The following is a 9,003-nucleotide window of genomic DNA, read 5'->3' on the forward strand; positions in this document are numbered from 1 at the left end:
GCCGCCCGCCCGCCTGCCGGCCGCGGGCGGCCCCCGGAGCGCGCCTGCTTGAGGGCGACAACACGGAAGGGAGGTCGCGGGGCTCGGCCATTCTTTTATAACGTCCCGGGGGGCGGCGAGCGGCTGGCGGCCGAGAGCCCGGGCGGTCGCAAGCCTGCGGCTCTCTTGCGAGTTGCTGGGTTTTCACAGCAAAGCGGTGCCGTGGGGCGCCCTGAGCGGGGAGGGAAGGTAGAGGGCACGGAGGTCCCCCGACATCTGCTGCAGCGTGCTGGCAGCACCTCCTATTGCCTTCTCTTTAAGGCAGAGCTTGGCTTTTCCAGGCGTGGGTGCTGGAACAAAAGATCGCTGGACCGTCCACCCTGCCCGCTCTGCAGTGCCCTCCTCTCTTCCCTGCTTTGCTGCTTTTTGTGTGTCAGCTCTTCCTTACCAAGGGCAGCCTCGTGCAGAGGAGGATGCCCTTTCTTCAGCTCCCTTCTTTAATGGGAGCTGCATACAGGATTCCCAGGTAGACGGGCGTTCCCGGGAAGGACATACAGAAATACCCACAGGAGAATCCACCCATTAGCTTTCTGGTTGTGGTAAAGGCAGGGGCAGGGGAGCAGACCAACTTCCCAGCAGCTGTGTATCATGCACTTCTCCGTAGAAGATGGGATACAGCCCTGTAGCGTTGCAGGCAAATTCCCCAGCCTGCTGTAGCTGGGAGTGCTGTGACAGGCTGCACAGAGCTAAGCAGTTTTAATTATTTTTGGAGGTGCTGGATGAACACGCTGTCTGTCACACAGAGTGGGGACCAAATGCTCTTGGCTCCACATGCACAGAGCTGCATTTTAAAACTGCTGTCAAATCTCTTATTTGCCTTTATCAAAACAAGACCCCCCAGGTGCTGGTCAGTGCTCACAACTTTTGATCATTCCCCCCTCCCTGCCCTGGGCTTCTCCATGTTTTGCTCACCCAATGGTGGCTGGTTAATTAAGAAGAAAAGACAGCTTGACACTTCTGCTGTTTTCCTGGCAACTTTTATGCTGCTGTTAAAATGGTCCTTCCCTGGCTAGCTCCAACTCGGTTGCCTTGCTCAGGGGCATGTTCCCAGTCTAGGAGCAGGGGCCGGGCAATTGAGATTGACTTGTTACCTGAGCTCTCTAGCTCTGAAAACCCAGAGGGCAGGATCTTTCCAAATGCTCAGCACTGGTTTCATTCTGCTCCTATTGAAGCCACTGGCCATTTATTCATTGACTTGACTGGGTGCCGAGTTATGTCGATGCTGTGGACAGTCAAAAATTCCACTGCAGCCTCTGAAGTTGTAGATTTTTCCACTAATCAATCCGCCGTGCTGACAATACAGCCTCTCTCCTCTAATTAGCAACGCTGTTCTGAGCACGTAAGCCCTTGGCCAGCGAGTAGAGAAAGTAGCCAGCCAAATATTCTTCCCCAAGAGAGAGCCTTGTCTAGATCTCCTTGCTCATTCTCCCCCTTCCATGTGAACTAACTCCCCTCGGTATGTAGGCTCCAGTATTTCTCCATCTGATGGCAGATACCGCATCCTAAACTAGCCAACGTGGTTGCTTTCTGGCTAGCAAATAAACCTCTGATAACCCACAGTTGGTTGCAGTCAAAAGCCCAGTGATAATTGAAACCGGACCACTTTTCAATAACATTTCCCACCCTCCGCATCCCCAGAGTGGAATGTCCAAGGAAAGGGGTGGGGGGGCAAGCTCATTAAGCTGCGTTCAGCCATTGCCGAGCCATTTCCAGACAAAGGCAGCCTGTGATCAGAGCCTGACAAACATTACCTTGAAAGGTGTTGCTTGTCTGTAAGAAGGGGGAAAAGGTTCACTGGAGAAACCTTTACCTTCACAGCTGGTATGTTGAGGCTGATAGTCTGCATATTACAAGGTTCCTTTTTATACTGCTAGCATTTGTCTGTCTGGTTGCCATCACCATGGTATCTGATCACCTTGCCTTTCACCACCCCGGCATTATTGATTTCCCCAGTGTTACATCATTGGGGGGGGGAAAAAGTCATGGGAGTGCTCTTACCATATATTGATTTACAACTGGTGATATTAACCAGCTTGAAGTAAAATACCCATGTGCAGAGAAGCACATGATTTTCTCCTTAAATACAGTGTTTGTTTTCTTTTATAGAAAAGATGAATACAAGTGAGGAGGGTGGAGGCTGCTTGGTAAATTAACGTTTGCAAACTTTGCTTTGATTTCATAATTGCCTTTTTTTTTTTTTTTTGAAGAGGTTCCTCAAAATCATGGCAGTGTTTCTGTTGTTCAGATCTGCAGATTTCCTAACTGTAAGAGTTTATTAGAGGAACCTAACAATTTGCATGATTTGACCTACTCTTTTATTCAGAGTTTAGGCTACTCATTGTCTCTCCCAGGCATCCTTTTATCAAGAGCATGTTCAGCAGAAAGGTTCCTGAAGAGGAAGGATATGTTCTGTTGCTGCAGGGACTTCCCCGAGATGTGTGTGTATCTTTGTGTACAGATCACTATTATTTTTCTCTCAAGATAAATCCCCTCTCTGCAAATAAACCAGCTCACTTGGATGCGAGACAGAGAGCCTTGAGAATCTGAAGCAGCTGCATCAGCTCCTCCTCATTTTATGCTAGTCCCTTGTCATTCACCTTTCCACTGTATAGGAGCTGCTTGATGAGGATCATTGTTGATCTCTTAGCTGCTTTCTCAGCATACTTGACAGAGGCAGGAAGGGTTAAAAATGTCCCTGTCAATTCTTGCATAAAACTGAATCCAGCACATCCCACCAGAGCCAGAATGGGGAGATTCCCCCCCAGGCAGTGAAGACAGTCTGATTGAAGTGGTATCGATCGGCGGCTGTGGAGCTGTCTGAACTCAATTTTACCAGGACATGCAGCTGATACCAGAGGTGGCTCTCTGATGCGCTTGAAATAAGCAGCCACATGGGGTAGGAGCCAGAAGGGACAATGGCTATTTGCAAGGGGCTTCATTTTTCTCCTGCAAAAGAAGTCACTGTTCCTCTTCTCCCTAATGTAGCATCCTGCCCACATCCTTGCCCTGCCGAAGTGTCCTGGGTTCTTAATGACAAAGGACAGAGCTCTGGTTCTTCAGCTAGTGATAACCTGTCTGGCCACTGTCACCCAGAGGAGTGGTGCTATGGGCATCTTGGCACTGAAGTGAAAACCTGGGAGGTGTCTTCTGTTAGTGAAAAAGCCCAGTACAGGACTCATGGTCACTTCAGAAGACCTAAGTCTGGCTCTGGTTTGGGCATCCTAGCAGCCCACTGTTTCTTATGATTTGCTGTTATCATGTGTACAAGCACCCATAGGCAGAGAACAAAAGTGGTTTATCCAGCAACAAGGCTAACTTGTTTTCCTCCCACTGGATTTTTATTTATAGTAATGTTCCCATCCAGTTTTTCAGGTCAGCTGTATCCATGTTGCTGTCAGAGGCATGAGAAGCTAGGTGAGCTGAGCTGGATTCTGAGTTCTTTTACATGACTGCATGTCAGGAGGAGCCCACTGGTGTCAATGATGTTATACTGGTGAAACTGAGCTGCAAATCATGTGTGCATAGTACTGGGAGACTTTTCTGAGTTACTAGGTTGTCTTGGTTATAGTGCTTGGGGCGATAGCCAGGCAAAATTTTTAAGCCAGAAATCTATTTAACTGAAAATCTGGGTTTTGATTAGCCCAAACATTTTGTGAGTTTGTGATCTTTTCACCAAATGGTTTCTGCTCACAAAAAGGCTTAAAAAAATCTCCAGCCTCTGGGGGAAAAAGCTGAAACCACTTTCAGTTTTTTGATTAGGAATATCTTGTTTTGAAATGTATTTCAGTGTTACAAACCAAAATGTTTTAAAATGTTTCCAGGACCTTGAGATAGAAAGTGTGTGCATGTCTTTGGGTTGAACAGAAATGCAAAACTCTAAAACTCTTTGTTCAGAGATGATACCTTTTATTCGACCAACTAAGAAATCGCGTTAAAATTGAGTTGAACAGAACATTTTCATGCCAGGAGTTTAAAAAAAAAGAAATGAACTTTTCTGATATTTCAGAACTGCTGCTGAACTGAAATTTCAGTTATTTCTTCAATTCTCCCTGTGACATATCAGGAGCAGGTCTGGTCCTTAAAAAAAATTAATTAAAATTGTGATGGCTTTTGTCACACCCACTCATCCGCTCAGCCATTAGAGTGCCGGAGGGCCTTTCTTGGCATGCTGGTGGGACGAGGGAAATTCAGTCGGTTTAATACAGTAGGTTTTATTCTTCTTTCATGCTAGTTTCATGCCATTCTAACTTTAGTGACTGATTTGCACTCATCTGAAAGGAGAATCAAACCTAAAACATATAGATACCTGGTTGGTCTTCCTATGCCTACAAAAAAAACAGCTTGCCTGCCAGTGGGCTGTGGTGACCAATATTGTCTCATTGCTTTAGTTATGCTTCCCTGTTTGTCTGTATTTACTGCTTGTCTCTTGTTTTTATTCTTGGGGTGTAAGACGTTTGGAGCAGAGACCTTGTTCAGTATTTGTACAGCACCTTGCACAATGGAATCCTGTTCCATAACTGGCACTTCTGGGGGCTATTGCAATCTAAACAATAAAATCAGCATTTCCTGCATCTTGAAAATCCAGGCCTACTGGCTGCATTGTTTTGTCTAGGCTTGTATGTTGGTTCCAATGGGAGAATACCCCCTTCCAGCCTACTGCCTCGAGACCAGTGTGTGCAAACCTTGTGTACCAGTTTGAGTGTGAGAATTGCTTGAATTAGTTCTGAGGACAGTCTTAGTTCAACTAACCCTGCTTTCTGAGTTCAGCGTAAGGACGGTTGTCTCTAACTTCATGAAAGGGTTGTTTGGTTGATACCAAGCTTGCGTGTCCCTCCAAGTTCAACATTTCCCTTAGACAAGGCCCCGTAAATTAATTTTTGTTCATTCAGTTGTGTAGATGACAAGTAAACCATTTGCCTTTCCAAAGACACTTAGTGCAATATATCTCCAGAGAAGTTTCATGGTAATTTAATATCCAAGTGTTGGATTTTCCAGATAATGGGCAATTCCCGCAATGGGTTATAGATCCGCTTTTTTGTAAATATCCAAACAGTGAATTCATGTAATTTTTCACTGCAGATCTATTGATGCAAGAATATGTGGTGTCTATGACCAGACCGGCTAGTTACAGATCAAAGAGCACCACTTTCTTTACCGAGGGGGTGGGTGGTTATTAGTAGCAGTGGGGTTGGGGGGTGATTTTATAAAAAAATTTTACATTGTGCATGTTGTATTGAAACTCTGATAAGGGAGCAGGGCGATGCATCTCTCCGGAGAGGGTACTACAATATTTATGCATCACTCCTGAAGCACTGCTAACTGAAGGAGCATCTCCCGGAATAGTAGTATGGCCTGAAACATGCTGATTGTTTGGTGCCATGATTTGTTTCTGAGCAGGACTTACAAGACTAGAGTCACTGTGCAAAGTACTGTTTGCTGTTCCCATGCCTTGCTGGGTGTTTTGAAGGTACCTATGGAGAAAAACAGTGTGGTAGGCATTTCTACAGTGATGTATTGGTAACCACTTGGTACTCTGTATCCCAAGGGGTTCATTTTGATTCAACGTAAGCAAAGCACTTGTTGTGGGGCATAAAACATAAGAAGTCCTTGGAGGGTGGGGGTTGAAGTGACTGACAGCAGCTGCTGCTCCTCATTCACACATAGCCAGTATAAAGAGACCGATGAATAATATTTATGCCAGCATTATTTTGGACCTGCTTCATTACATATTTTTGCATGCGGCACTTGGATACAACACCTTGTCCTTACAAAATGCACAGACACAAGTTCTTCCTACTATAGTCTTTCTCTGCTCCCACTGTTTTGGCTCTCCCAGTCTGCCCATCAGCTTTCTTTTTTCACCCCAAACCACGTACCTCCAACTTATCAGGAAGCTTGGAAATCAACCCTCCCCACTTCTCATGCGTTCTTAAATGACCCTAGATCATTACCAATGGATTGGTATAGGCATTACCAATGGATTGTGAATATACCGGTGCATACTTGGTCCCATGGGCTACCTCATACATTTAGTGCTGGACAAGTGCTGCAGTAAAGTTTCCAAGAGCATTCAGTGGCACTTTGAAGGCATTCCCTTTGGTTTTATTTGCACCATTTGCACCTAACTTTCGTGGCTTCCCACGTAAGTTTTACTGAACATAGATGTTCCTGGGAAGTGGATTTCAAAATGGTCTGGCTGAGAATAAATGGGAAATAAAGGTTTCAGATGAAATATGTGACTATATTCATATCACAAGTGCTCGCGCACTCAGTTGATTGGAAAAAAAGAAACAGAAGTGTGTGGATGAGGCATGCAGGCAAAATGGATGCTGGTAAAGTGGCAGGCAATTTATCTATGTCCATCCCACTTGCAAACACAGACTTTGGTGGAGTGATCTAATAAACATTTTTGGTGCTGTTCTGAGCACTGGTATGGGTTGTCCATCAGAAATACTAAGAGAGAAGTTCTCTCATAACCTCTGGGGCATATAACCCTAAAAACTGCGAATGGACTAAAAATGATGCAGAGCCTGTGGTTGCTTTTGTGAGCAAACCTGCTCATTGATAATCTTCCTCTCTTGGACAAGGAACACAGCTGCTCAGGGCCAAAAAAGGAGCTGGAGAATAAAAGTAGAGGTTCTCCCAAAATTGCTCCAGTACGTAGGCACCCAGAGATGCAAAGCTTCTGCACTGGGGGCAGTTACAGGATGGTAGATGGCCTCTTGTGTTGCTTGTTGTCTGATAAAATGCAGTACAGGAGAACCTGGGTGATTTGTGTCTATGTGGTTTACTATCCACTTAATTTGCAGAGGATTGCTGAAGTAAGGACAAGCTGCTTGGCTGTCCACTGCTGCTCCTCCACTCACTGGGAGTTCATCAGCGTTCCTGTGCAGCGGATCGGAGAAGCAGCTCCCTTGGAAATAAAAGTGCCAGCAAACAGCTGGAGCACCTCTGCGGTCCTCCACAGCTCTTTGCTGCAGCACTGTGTCCCCCCCATACTGTGCCAACTGTCTTCTTCACAGGGGAGTTAGGAACTTAACTCTTCAAAGTACCTGGGCTGTCCTGTATTTTTGTCTCTTCTGGGTTGTAGGGACAAGCAAACAAGATGGGACATTTGGTTAAACACCTAGATTTTGTCAGTCTCCTGACCAAGGGACTAGTTGAGGGAGAGGCTGTAGCAGATGTCTAGCTCCAATACAGAGGCCTCCAATAGACATGTTGTCAGCTTACTTTCATCTTTCCAGCACCCTTTTTCACCTTCTCTCCGTGCCACCCACTGTCTCCCAACACCCCGCAGCACCCTCTGATTCCATCCAGCTGCCTCTGCCATTTCATCCTCCTCCTCACCTCTCTGACGGCATCAGGCTATGTGCCTGTGTCCTCTTCGTTCCTTTAAAGACTTTTCCCCTTGACCTCCACCCCCACAGTCCTTATTCTCATCCTCTACCCCAGCGGTCTCCAAACTTTTTTGATTGCGCATCCCTATCGGTAACAAATTTTTGAGCACGCACCCCAAAGATGTATATTTATATAAATATAAAAAGAAGTTCTAATATTTTCTTCCTGCACCCCAGTGGATCGTCTTGCGCACCCCACTTTGGAGACCATTGCTCTACCTTACCGAGGAGGAAGCTTTTATACTCTGTATGGCCCCCCCGTGTATTCTGCCGGTGCCCCCCGTGCAAGCATGACCAAAGGCCTGTGGGGAGACTAAGTAAGTAAAAGCAGGTGGGAGAGCACTGGAAGCTGGTGTATGTATGTTGTCAGAACGTGCTGGCTCACCTGAAGCTCTGATATTTTTTCCTAGCAATCAGCCCCATCCTCTGCTGCATAGACAGAGTTCCCTAACACCCAGCTGTTCAGACTTTTCTGATGTGTTCTGGTTCATAAAATGTAGACTTTTCCATGGTCTCTGAATACCTTCCAAAGTCAACATAGTGACCAACATCATCTGTTCCTAACCTGAAGAAAAAGATCATGTTTTTAATGTGGTTCTTTTGTATTTTTCTTCTTTAAAAAAATGAAAGTAATGAGTTTTTTGGAGATGAAAGGTGCAGGGGGGAAGTGTTGCATCTGGACTGAACTGTGAAGGTTCTGGTCATGCTGGGTAGCTGTGAGTGAGCCTCTGTGTTGGACTAACCTGGGGTAGGCAAAATATGGCCCGCCAGGTGACTGGATCCGGTCCACAGCTGCCCCTGTGGTGCTTTACATGGGACCAGGCTTCGGCTAGCTCCTGCCAACTCGGGCGCTGGCTAGCATGCAGCTTCTACCAGGGCTGTTCCTGGTGCAGCTGCAGCCGGGTGCTTCTCTGTGCCCCCCCACCTCCAGACGCTGCTCCTGCTTTTGATCTTGCCTCTGCCACACCAGGCAAGTAGTTTTATCCGGGTAGCTCCTACCCCCGCACGCAAGGCTCCGGCTTCAGCTCCTGGCCACCTTCCCATGAAAGGTGGCCAGGACCTGGAGTGGGAGGCCCTCATGCCTGCTGGGAGCAGCACACCATGGTGCAGTAGGAGTGAGAGGAGGAGCTGCTGCTGGAGGCGGGGGACCCAGAGCAGCTCCCAGCCAGCTGCTTCAGGAGCAGCCCACTAGAAGCTACTGTTTCTCCTGCCCCTGTTGAATCGTGCCATGTGGCACTATGCCCTTCTGGGGTCAGGGAGTGGGGAGCAGCTTCAGCCAGGCAGCTCCTGCTCCAGCACTTGGGCTCCGGCTTCAGCTCCTGGTCACCTTCCTGGGGCCTGAAGCTGGAGCCCTGTATGCTGGAGCAGCTTCCAGTGGGCTGTTCCCAGGGAGGATGCAGCCAGCTGGGTGCTGTTCTGCACCCCCGGCGTCGAGCAGCGGCTCCTTTCACTCCTGCCACACTATACTGTGCCACTCCCAGCAGGCATGTGGGGCTCTGGCTCCAGATCCCAGAACTGGAGGCAGGAGCATGGCATGGGTTGCCCCAGCATGAGCAGATGGGGCTCA

General features: G+C 47.4%; 1 long non-coding RNA gene across 1 annotated transcript in view; it reads left to right on the forward strand.

Annotated features, from left to right (window-relative positions):
• Positions 1 to 8,940, forward strand: part of LOC109315333 — a 20,743-nt gene extending 11,803 nt beyond the window's left edge. Inside the window, exon 3 of the long non-coding RNA XR_002102481.1 lies at positions 8,802 to 8,940. This is a non-coding gene — a long non-coding RNA (uncharacterized LOC109315333). The remainder of the gene's footprint in view (positions 1 to 8,801) is intronic.
• The last annotated feature ends 63 nt before the right edge of the window (positions 8,941 to 9,003 follow it).

Source organism: Crocodylus porosus, unplaced genomic scaffold (genome assembly GCF_001723895.1).
Source record: "Crocodylus porosus isolate Cpor-Errol unplaced genomic scaffold, CroPor_comp1, whole genome shotgun sequence".
NCBI lineage: Eukaryota > Metazoa > Chordata > Crocodylia > Crocodylidae > Crocodylus > Crocodylus porosus.